Source organism: Cuculus canorus, chromosome 2, assembly GCF_017976375.1.
Source record: "Cuculus canorus isolate bCucCan1 chromosome 2, bCucCan1.pri, whole genome shotgun sequence".
Classification (NCBI taxonomy): Eukaryota; Metazoa; Chordata; class Aves; order Cuculiformes; family Cuculidae; genus Cuculus; species Cuculus canorus.
In genome coordinates this window covers 161,008,809-161,018,560 of record NC_071402.1, presented here as the reverse complement: position 1 = coordinate 161,018,560, position 9,752 = coordinate 161,008,809, and positions in this window count along the sequence as shown.

The window sequence follows — 9,752 nt, the reverse complement described above, 5'->3', positions numbered from 1 at the left end:
CTGTGGCAACTGCCCCACTCGGCTTTGTGTCATCTCCAAACTTGCTGAAGGTGCCCTCGATCTCATTGTCTATATCGTTGATGAAGTTATTAAACAGCTCTGGTCCTCTTATGGACTTGTGAGGGACACCACTTGTGACCGATCTCCATGTGGACATCGAGCCGTTGACCACTACTCTCTGAATAGAACCATCCAACCAACTTCTTATCCACCGAACAGTCCAACCAATGTGTGTCTGTCCTTTCCTTAACACCTGCTGGTCTACTGCCATGCTTATTTCTGTGATAATTCCTCTTGACTGCAAAAATTCAACGCCAAATTCATATTAATACTGAAAAATCAGTCCCACATCTCTCCTTTGCTGGGCTCGAAATACCTTCTCGCTGCCCTCAAAGCGTCCTTTACCCCCTGACTCTCACAAAAGGACGCAGCGAAGCTGTCTCGCAGCCTTCTCATCCAGTTTAACTTTTGCAATCGCTCAGACTTTTCTTCTGCCTTTTCTCACCCCTCCTTCTTTCTCTGAATTTCGACGCCTGCCAAGATTTTTTTCTTCATCGGATTATCGTTTTTTTCCATGCTTTGCATCAACGAGCTGTATTTCTGTTCCGAGCAACTGGAGTGCATTCCCTCCTCCCTCCACCCCTTCCTTAAAGCCACCCAGTTTGGGTCGATGAATAAGAATTTAAATGGGAATTCTCACCAATAGGAACGAGAACCACCGTTTCTTCCAGTTCTCATTTATTTTTAAAGCCAGAGCAGAAAGATATTGCAGTTTGTGGCCTTTCAGCATTTTAGCTTTGGATGTCATCTGCATTGTTTTTTTCTTCTGGCCGTGATGTGGTTTTGCAACTCAGGTCTATTATGGAGCCTCAAGGGAAGAAATGGTCTTCTAGAAACCGTGGTTACTTGAACTCTTCCAAAAAGCTCGGATTTAACCACACGGTAATTCGATTTTGACGTAGAATCGTCGAATAGTTTGGGTTGGAAGGGGTCTTAAAGATCATCCAGGTCCCTGTGATGGGCAGGGACGCGTCCTACTGGACCAGGCTGCCCAAGGCTCCATCCAACGTGGCCTTCAACACCTCCGTGACTGAGTTTTGTTCTTTAGCATTTTCAGGCAACGTTTAATTCAAGTGTCATCTACCCTCTGTTCTATCTAGAATCCGTGTAGCGATCTGCTGTGGCCCCGTCGCACAGTGAGGTGATGCACCCCTACGTTCTCCTTTGGGCCAGTTTCTAGCAGATACACCCTCACCCCATCCAATACCTTCCTTCTTTTTTCCTACTACAGTTTTGGATGTGAGAGAATTCCTTGCAGATTGCTTCTCTGAGCCCTGCCTCAGAGGTCGGCTGATGTTCTCCGGTTCGTACACTCTGCTCTGTTTTGGCAGCCAGGGGTTGGGAGCAGATCCAGAAAAACTCTCCCATCACGCGCCTGAAAAGCTCATCTCGGTGAGGTAATGAAGTTGGACGTTCTGGAAGGTCCATCTGCCACAAGGTCGCTGCTCCACGCAGCGTGGCCAGCAGGACCAGAGAAGTGATTGTGCCCCTGGGCTCAGCATTGGTGAGGCCATACCTCAAATCTTGGGTTCAGTTTTGGGACCCTCTCTCCAAGAAAGACCTTGAGGAGTTGGAGCGCATCCAGGGAAAGCAACAAAGCTGGTGAAGGGGCTGGAGAACAAGTCTTACGAGGGACCTAGGGGGGTTTAGCTTGGAGAAGAGGAAGCTGAAGGGAGACCTCATCACTGTCTACAACTACCTGGAAAGAGGTTATAGAGAGGTGGGTGTTGGTCTCTTCTCCCAAGTGATGGGTGATAGGATGAAAAGGAATGGCCTCAAGATGCGCTGGGGAGGTTCAGATTGGACATCAGGAAAAAACTCCCTCACTGAAACGGTTCCCGAGCATTGTCAGAGGCTGCCCAGGGTGGTGGTGGAGTCCCCATCACTGGAGGGGTTTAAAAGACGGGCAGATGAGGTACTCAGGGATGTAGTTTAGTAGTATGGTTGGACTCGATGATCTCGAAGGTCTTTTCTGACCTAGGGATTCTAAGTTTCTAGGATTCCATGTCTGCTGAGCTGGGTGAGCTTTGTTACCTGGGAAAGGCAAATGACCATCTTGCCCACTCGGGTGCCGGGCAGCCAGTTCAGCCCAGCACGATGGGCCAGTGCCAAAGGCCTTGCAGGGAAAGTGGTCCATCTCCAGCTGGTCAAAAGGCTTCTTATGAATCTCCATCTCCAACTGGTCAAAAGACTTCTCATGAAGCTCCCAGGTGATGCTGCAGTGAGCTGGGTGTTAAGCAGATGAAGATCTCTGCCTTCTGTTGTCCTGTATCTAAATAACTTGTGTTTGGTGAAGGCGCTACGCTGCTGCCTCCACTGACTCAAGCTCAAAAGGTCACCTAGAGAACTTGTGGCTGCCCTATCCTTGGAGGTGTTCAAGGTCAGGTTGGATGGGCCCATGGCAGGGGGTGGAACTGGATGGGCTTTGAGGTTCCTTCCGACCCAAACCATCCCATGCTTCCATGATTCTAATTTACCATCAAGGAGAACCCCCAGATCCCATTCCTGGAGGTGTTCAAGGCCAGGTTGGATGAGGCTTGGAGCAACCTGATCCAGTAGGAGGTGTCCCTGCCCATCAGGGGGTGGAACTGGATGGGCTTTGAGGTCCCTTCCAGCTCAAACCATTCTATGGTTCTATAAAGCTACAGGGGAAAGAGGTTTTTGATGGAGAAGAGCAGAGCGTTGTCCTTGCTGCTAAGGTGACCCTGCCTTTAATCCACCTAGAGGACTTGCTCCCAGCCTGAAAAGGTGTTTTTCATGCAGCTTTCATGTGCGGCTCATATTTAAAGCTAAAGCGTATAAAGGAAAGTTACACGCCCTTTATTTGCATGTCTGAACTGATGAGTGTGCAAAATGGGACCAGCAGTGGCTGCACAGCTGGGGAGGAACATCATGCAGGTGGTTTCTTCATCCCACACGTCCTTCGCAGCGTTCTCAGCCACTTTGACCAACAAAAGGGGAATTCTGTGGGAGTCAAGCTTCTAAAGTGAGGGAAAGGGAACTTGGGCACGAGTGTGGACGGCTCTGTCCTGCCTTCTGCCTCGCCTGTGAGCAAAAGGAACCTCAAGAAGGTAGAGGTTTAAAGGATGAAGTACAATTAAAGTGCCGGAATACAGGTGAGCAATGTAGGAAATGTATCTAAATGGTATTGGCTTTCCAAACGTGTTGTCTCATCCCACCAGAGCATGGAAATTGGAGAACCAAAAGCAAGGAGGGCAGCTATGGAAGAGGGAGGAGCACATGATGAGGCACTGAGAGGTTGAGCACCTCAGGGACAAAGGAAAGTAAGGAATGACGTGGTGGAACCCGAGAAAATACTGATTAGCCAAGAGAAAGCACAGCAGGAACCTTCCAGTTCTTCTGTGACGTACACAAGACCAAGAGAATTGGAAAGCAACAGAGTCCAAGCCATTAATTTGCACATCTACCATTCCACTGTGCAACTGGTGACCACAAGAAAGTGTTGCCACTGGCTTCTTAGGACTCAGAAAGGGAGCGGATTGTTGGGTCCCAGGAATGCCCGCAATAGTCATCATGAGTGGTATGGGAAGTGCCTTGAGCCTCTTGTTCCAGCGAGCTTCAGCCAAGCCAGCAGAGCACAGGATTAGATGCAGAGTGAGGACATCATCCCAGTTTTGGTCCAGCAAACCGACCGTCCGTTACAGCTCAACTTGTAGCAGTGACCCTCAAAGAGCAGGTAGTTCACCATGAAACATGAGGTGTGGTTGCCTTTCACAGCCCACTCACTTTATCCAAGGAATGACAGAGGCATGGTGACCCTCCAGATAGCCATGTCCTTCATCTTCCACCCTCAGATCTGCTCCTTCCAGCCTCAGGACTGGAGAATCATAGAGTGGTTTGGGTTGGAAAAGACCTCAAAGCCCATCCAGTTCCACCCCCTGCCATGGGCCGGGACACCTCCCACTGGATCAGGTTGCTCCAAGGTCCATCCAACATGGCCTTCAACACCTCCAGGGATGGAGCAGCCACAACTTCACCACCCTCACAGGAAAACATTTCTTCCTAAGATCTCATCTCAATCTCTCCTTTTTCAGCTGAAAACCATTGTCCCTCGTCCCATCTCTGCCATCTTTGATCCAAAGCCCCTCCCCACCTTTCCTGGAGGCCTTTTCAGTACCGGAAGCTGCTCTAAGATCTTCTCAGAGCCTTCTCTTCTCCAGCCTCAACAACTCCAACTTTCTTAGTCGGTCCTCCTATGGGAGGTGCTCCAGCCTTTGGATCATCTCCATGGCCTCTTCTGGACTCTCTCCAATAGATCCATGTCCTCCCTGTGCTGAGGACTCCAGAACTGAACACAGGGCTCCAGGTGAGATCTCACCAGAGTGGAGCAGAGGAGGAGAACCCCCTCTTTCGCTTGCTGGTCCCATTGCTTCGGATGGAGACCAGGATACCATTGGCTTTCACATGAGTACCCCAAACCTTCCCTTGTGCTTCTCGCTGCGTCTTATCTTCTACCTGATCGTATGAGGAAGGAACAGAACTGTAAAATTAAACCAAACCAGACCATGAGTCGCTCTCCTTATTGCTGAAGGATCTGACTCGCACAAAACTTCTTGCAGAACTTCGGGGTCTAATGGATGGAGGCTCTTTGCAGATTTCTTTCCCCAAGAACAAGTCCTCTTCTGTCTCATCACACAGTTTTTGTCAGTCCTGGTTACACGCTCCGTCTGGTTCAAGCTGGAAGCTCCTTGGGGCCCAAAGACCTCTCACCCTCACTTGTCCCCTCAGTGTCCTGAGCACCAGAAGTAGGATAGAAACAGCAAATCGCTATCAAAGTGATCAGGAGGAATTTGTGAGCACAGCAAAGTCGCAAACCTCTGTGCCTTCAGCAGGGATCGCTGCCGAGTGGAGAACGTGATCGAAATCTCCTCTCTGCCCCACTTGGTAGTTCGAGGAGAATAATTTGATTGAAAGGCAAATCCTTTAATCTCCAGCTATAAATCAACAGAATAGCAGAATTGCTTAGGAGAGAGGAGATCATATGGGGCATGTCCTGCATGTCTCTTCCCTTCAAACAAACGCAGCTCCTCCAGCTGCTAACCTATTTATAAAAGGTAACGCGAGGCTACGCGCAAACTCCTGAGCTTCAAAAGCAGCGTGGCCAGCAGGGACGGAGGGGATTCTGCCCCTCTGCTCCTCTCCGGGGAGACCGCATCTGGAGGATTGGGGCCAGTTCTGGAATCCTCAACAGAAGAAGGAGATGGAGCGGTTGGAGCGGGTCCAGAGGACGCTCCAAGGATGATGTGAGGGCTGGAGCACCTCCCGTCTGAGGACAGGCTGAGAGAGTTGGGGTTGTTCAGCCTGGAGAAGAGAAGGCTCCCAGGAAACCTTAGAGTGACCTTCCAGTACCTGAAGGGGCTCCAAGAAAGCTGGAGAGGGGCTGTGATTGTGCTATGATTGATCGTACAGTAGAGAGAATCTATGAGATGTTACAGGTGAGTCTGTCCTTGAAGAGCGAGGGAAGGCTCTTCTCTTTTTGGGGGAAGAAGGAGAGAGAGAAGGTTTCCAGTTCTGGAATCGCCAACATAAGAAGGATATGGAGCTGTTGGAGCAGGTCTAGAGGACCTGGAATGCTGGGGAATGAGAAGATCAATGTGAGCCGGCAAAGTGTGCCCCGAAAGCCACCCGTGTCCTGGGCTGCATCCAGAGCAGCGTGGCCAGCACGGCAACGGAAGGGATTCTCTCCCTCTGCTCCTCTCTTAGGAGACCTCATCTGGAGGATTGGGTCCAGTTCTGGAATCCTCAACAGAAGAAGGAGACGGAGCTGTTGGAGCGAGTCCAGAGGAGGCTCCAAGGATGATGCGAGGGCTGGAGCATCTCCCGTACGAGGACAGGCTGAGAGAGTTGGGGTTGTTCAGCCTGGAGAAGAGAAACTTATAGCGACCTTCCAGTACCTGAAGGGGCTCCAGGAAAGCTGTGGAGAGGGGCTGTTCCCAAAGGCGTGTGGGGATGGGACGAGGGGCAATGGGGATAAACTGGAGAGGGGCAGAGTTAGACTGGACATAAGGAGGAATTTCTTCCCCATGAGGGTGTTGAGGCCCTGGCCCAGGTTGCCCAGAGAAGCTGTGGCTGCCCCATCCCTGGAGGTGTTGAAGGCCACGTTGGATGGACCTTGGGCACCTGATCCAGTGGGAAGTGTCCCTGCCCGTGGCACGGGGGTGGAACTGGATGGGCTTTACGGTCCCTTCCAACCCAACCCATTCTATGATCATCGAAAAAGCCCTCTCCAGTGCAAAGGAGCAGGATTAAGCCCTCTAGAAGGCCAAGCTGTGCTGTGATTCCCAGGACAAAGCTCTGCTCAGATAAAAACCAATGCAAATATCAGCTGTTACATCACAGCAGGCCTCTGCAGGTTCTCCTCCTGCCTGGGAAAGCCCATGCTCTGGGGCATATGCTGTGTGTGGGAAGCGTCCTACGCCCCAGTCACCCCCAGCAGGACCTTTGACGCAAGATAGCAGCTAAAGGCATGGTTTCTGCTGATGCCCCTGGGATTGCGGAGCCTTCAGCTTTGGAGCTCTCTCCTTCAGCCTCAGCACAGCCCCACAGCCACCCTCCTCCTCCTCTGCAACCCCCACAACCAGGTTAAAGCTGAGCGAGAGATCCCAGATCAAATCACGGGGTGGTGTGCCGGCGGCAAGGCAAATCCGATGACCGGTCAGAGAGATTTGACAGGTCTCTAGGATGGCAGAGATCCCTGCCCAAAATTCCATGCCTTCCATTGTGCTGGAGTCAGCTTTAATGAGCTTAACAGCCCTGTCTGGCTGGCGAAGATCTGCCAGTGACCCACGAGGCTTTTATTGTTGCCGGAGCAGCGTCCTGCCCCGCTCGGTCTCATTACCTTCTACTTGCACACCTGATCCAGGATAGGGAAGCAGAGGTGAAATGAAGGCTGAGACACGGGAGTAAAAGCTGCAGACCAGTTGTAGGAGTATTCAAATTCTCTAAAGATGCTTACAGGCATTTCAAAAGCAGACAGAAACGTAAATTCCCTGAAAATGAGTGTCTGTTGGGTACTGCTGCCAGCAGTGAGGTAGTTCTCTGCTCCATTCAAACACTCGATAGAGCTGGTTTCGTTTCTTCTTTCTCTATAGAACAGTTTGGGTTGGAAGGGACCTCAAAGCCCATCCAGTTTCAACCCCCACCATGGGCAGGGACACCTCCCACTGGATCAGGCTGCCCAAGGCCCATCCAATGTGACCTTCAACACCTCCAGGGATGGGGCACCCACAGCTTCTCTGGGCAATCTGTTCCTCCACACTCTCATCATGAAGAAATTCCTCCTTATGTCCACTCCAACTCTGCCCCTCTCCAGTTTATCCCCATCGCCCCTCGTCCCATCCCCACAAGCCTTTGGGAACAGCCCCTCTCCAGCTTTCTTGGAGCCCCTTCAGGGACTGGAAGGTCTCTCTAAGGTCTCCTCGGAGCCTTCTCTTCTCCAGGCTGAACAACCCCAACTCTCTCAGCCTGTCCTCGGATGGGAGGTGCTCCAGCCCTCGCAGCATCCTTGGAGCCTCCTCTGGACCCGTTCCAACAGCTCCATCTCCTTCTTCTGTTGAGGATTCCAGAACTGGTCCCAATCCTCCAGCTGAGGTCTCCCCGGAGAGGAGCAGAGGGGCAGAATCCCCTCCCTCCCTGCTGGCCACGCTGCTCTGTAGGTTCATTACTAACTGCTACCCACTCATTTCTCAGAATGACCCCTCCAAAGGCTCTGCTGCCTGGCAGGAACGAGCGAGAGATCCAAGGAATGACAGCGAAGCCCTCAGAACAAGCAGCATCACTGCGGAGCCGGAGCAAACCCCTGCAAGCGCTGCCTTCCAAGCACTTCTCATGCTGAACGTTCACCCCGTGCCTTGAAGAAAGAAAGACAAACTGTTGATAAACGGGCAAGAAAACTGCGCAGTTCATTGCTGTTTCCCTCCGAGACTTTTGCTGTCAGTGCCGTGGAATCAGCAGAGCCAAACCCATTCACATCACCCAACGGCCTTAATTTGCACTGACTCTCATCAAAGCAGTGATGAAGGAGCGTTTGCCACAATGAGCTCTCCCTTTCCAGCTCGCTCAGCGCTTCACAAGTGACTCACATAAGAGAAGTCACTCAGAGCAGCCTCCAGGCCTGGCCGGGGGTGGCTCGTTAGGGAGATGAGCTGATCCCTTTCCCTTTCTTCCATCCACTTTCACTGTCTGGCTTGATGAAAGGGCAGAGCCATTGCCTGCACACCTTAGAGGATCATGGAATGGTTTGGGTTGGAAGAGACCTCAAAAGTCACCCAGTTACAACCCCCTGCCATGGGCAGGGACAACTCCCACTGGGTCAGGTCGCTCTAAGTCTCATCCAACCCGGCTTTGCACATCTCCAGGGATGGGATCTGGGGGTTCTGGTTGATGGCAAGTTAGAATCATGGAAGCATGGGATGGTTTGGGTTGGAAGGAACCTCAAAGCCTATCCAGTTCCACCCCCTGACATGGGCAGGGACACCTCCTCCTGGATCAGGTTGCTCCAAGCCCCACTCAACCTGGCCTTGAACACCTCCAGGGATGGGGCAGCCACCACTGCTGTGGGCAACCTGGGCCAGGGCCTCCCCACCCTCACAGCAAAACATTTCTTCCTAAGATCTCATCTCAACCTCCCCTCTTTCAGATGAAAACCATTCCCCCTCATCCTATCCCTGATCAAGAGCCCATTCTCAGCTTTCTTGGAGCCCCTTTCAGTATTGGAAGATGCTCCAAGGTCTCCTCGGAGCCTTCTCTTCTCCAGGCTGAACAACGCCAACTCTCTCAGCCTGTCCTCGGATGAGGAGGTTCTCCAGCCCTCGCATCATCCTTGGAGACTCCTCTGGAGTTGCTCCAACAGCTCCATCTCCTTCTTCTGTTGAGGATTCCACAACTGGACCCACTACTCCAGATGAGGTCTCCTAAGAGAGGAGCAGAGGGGCAGAATCCCCTCCGTTGCCGTGCTGGCCACGCTGCTCTGGATGCAGCCCAGGACACGGGTGGCTTTCGGGGCACACTTTGCTGGCTCACATTGATCTTCTCATTCCCCAGCATTCCAGGTTCTCTAGACCTGCTCCAACAGCTCCATATCCTCCTTATGTTGGCGATTCCAGAACTGGAAACCTTCTCTCTCTCTCCTTCTTCCCCCAAAATGAGAAGAGCCTTCCCTCGCTCTTCAAGGACAGACTCACCTGTAACATCTCATAGATTCTCTCTACCGTACGATCAAGGAGAGCAGCTCATGCCGCTCTTTCTTTCAGCCTAAAAGGAGCTGAGAGAGGACTCGGGGAGCCTGGAAAGGCAGCTGGAAAAGCAAGTGGAGTGGTAGGTTATATTCTTTTGAGGGATAAACAAAGCCAAATGAGATACTCTGAATTCCTGCACAGGGGAAGTACGCGGAGAGGCAACAAATGGACTCTGTCCTAAAGTTGCTCCCACGAAGCAAAGAGCAGACTCCAGATTTTAAACCAGAACAAGGGAGTTTCACATTAAACAGTGCCCCACAAAAGCCATGCTAAGATTGGGTAGAACAATAAAGGAGCCGGCGGTTCTTCTGGACAAGCTGGGCTTGTAAGTGCAGCAACAGCTGAAAGAGAACATCAGTTGGTTGCTCCCCTAGGAACAAACCCAACTGGGATTTCATCCTGCATTTACTTTGGGACTTTATAAAGGCTTTCCTG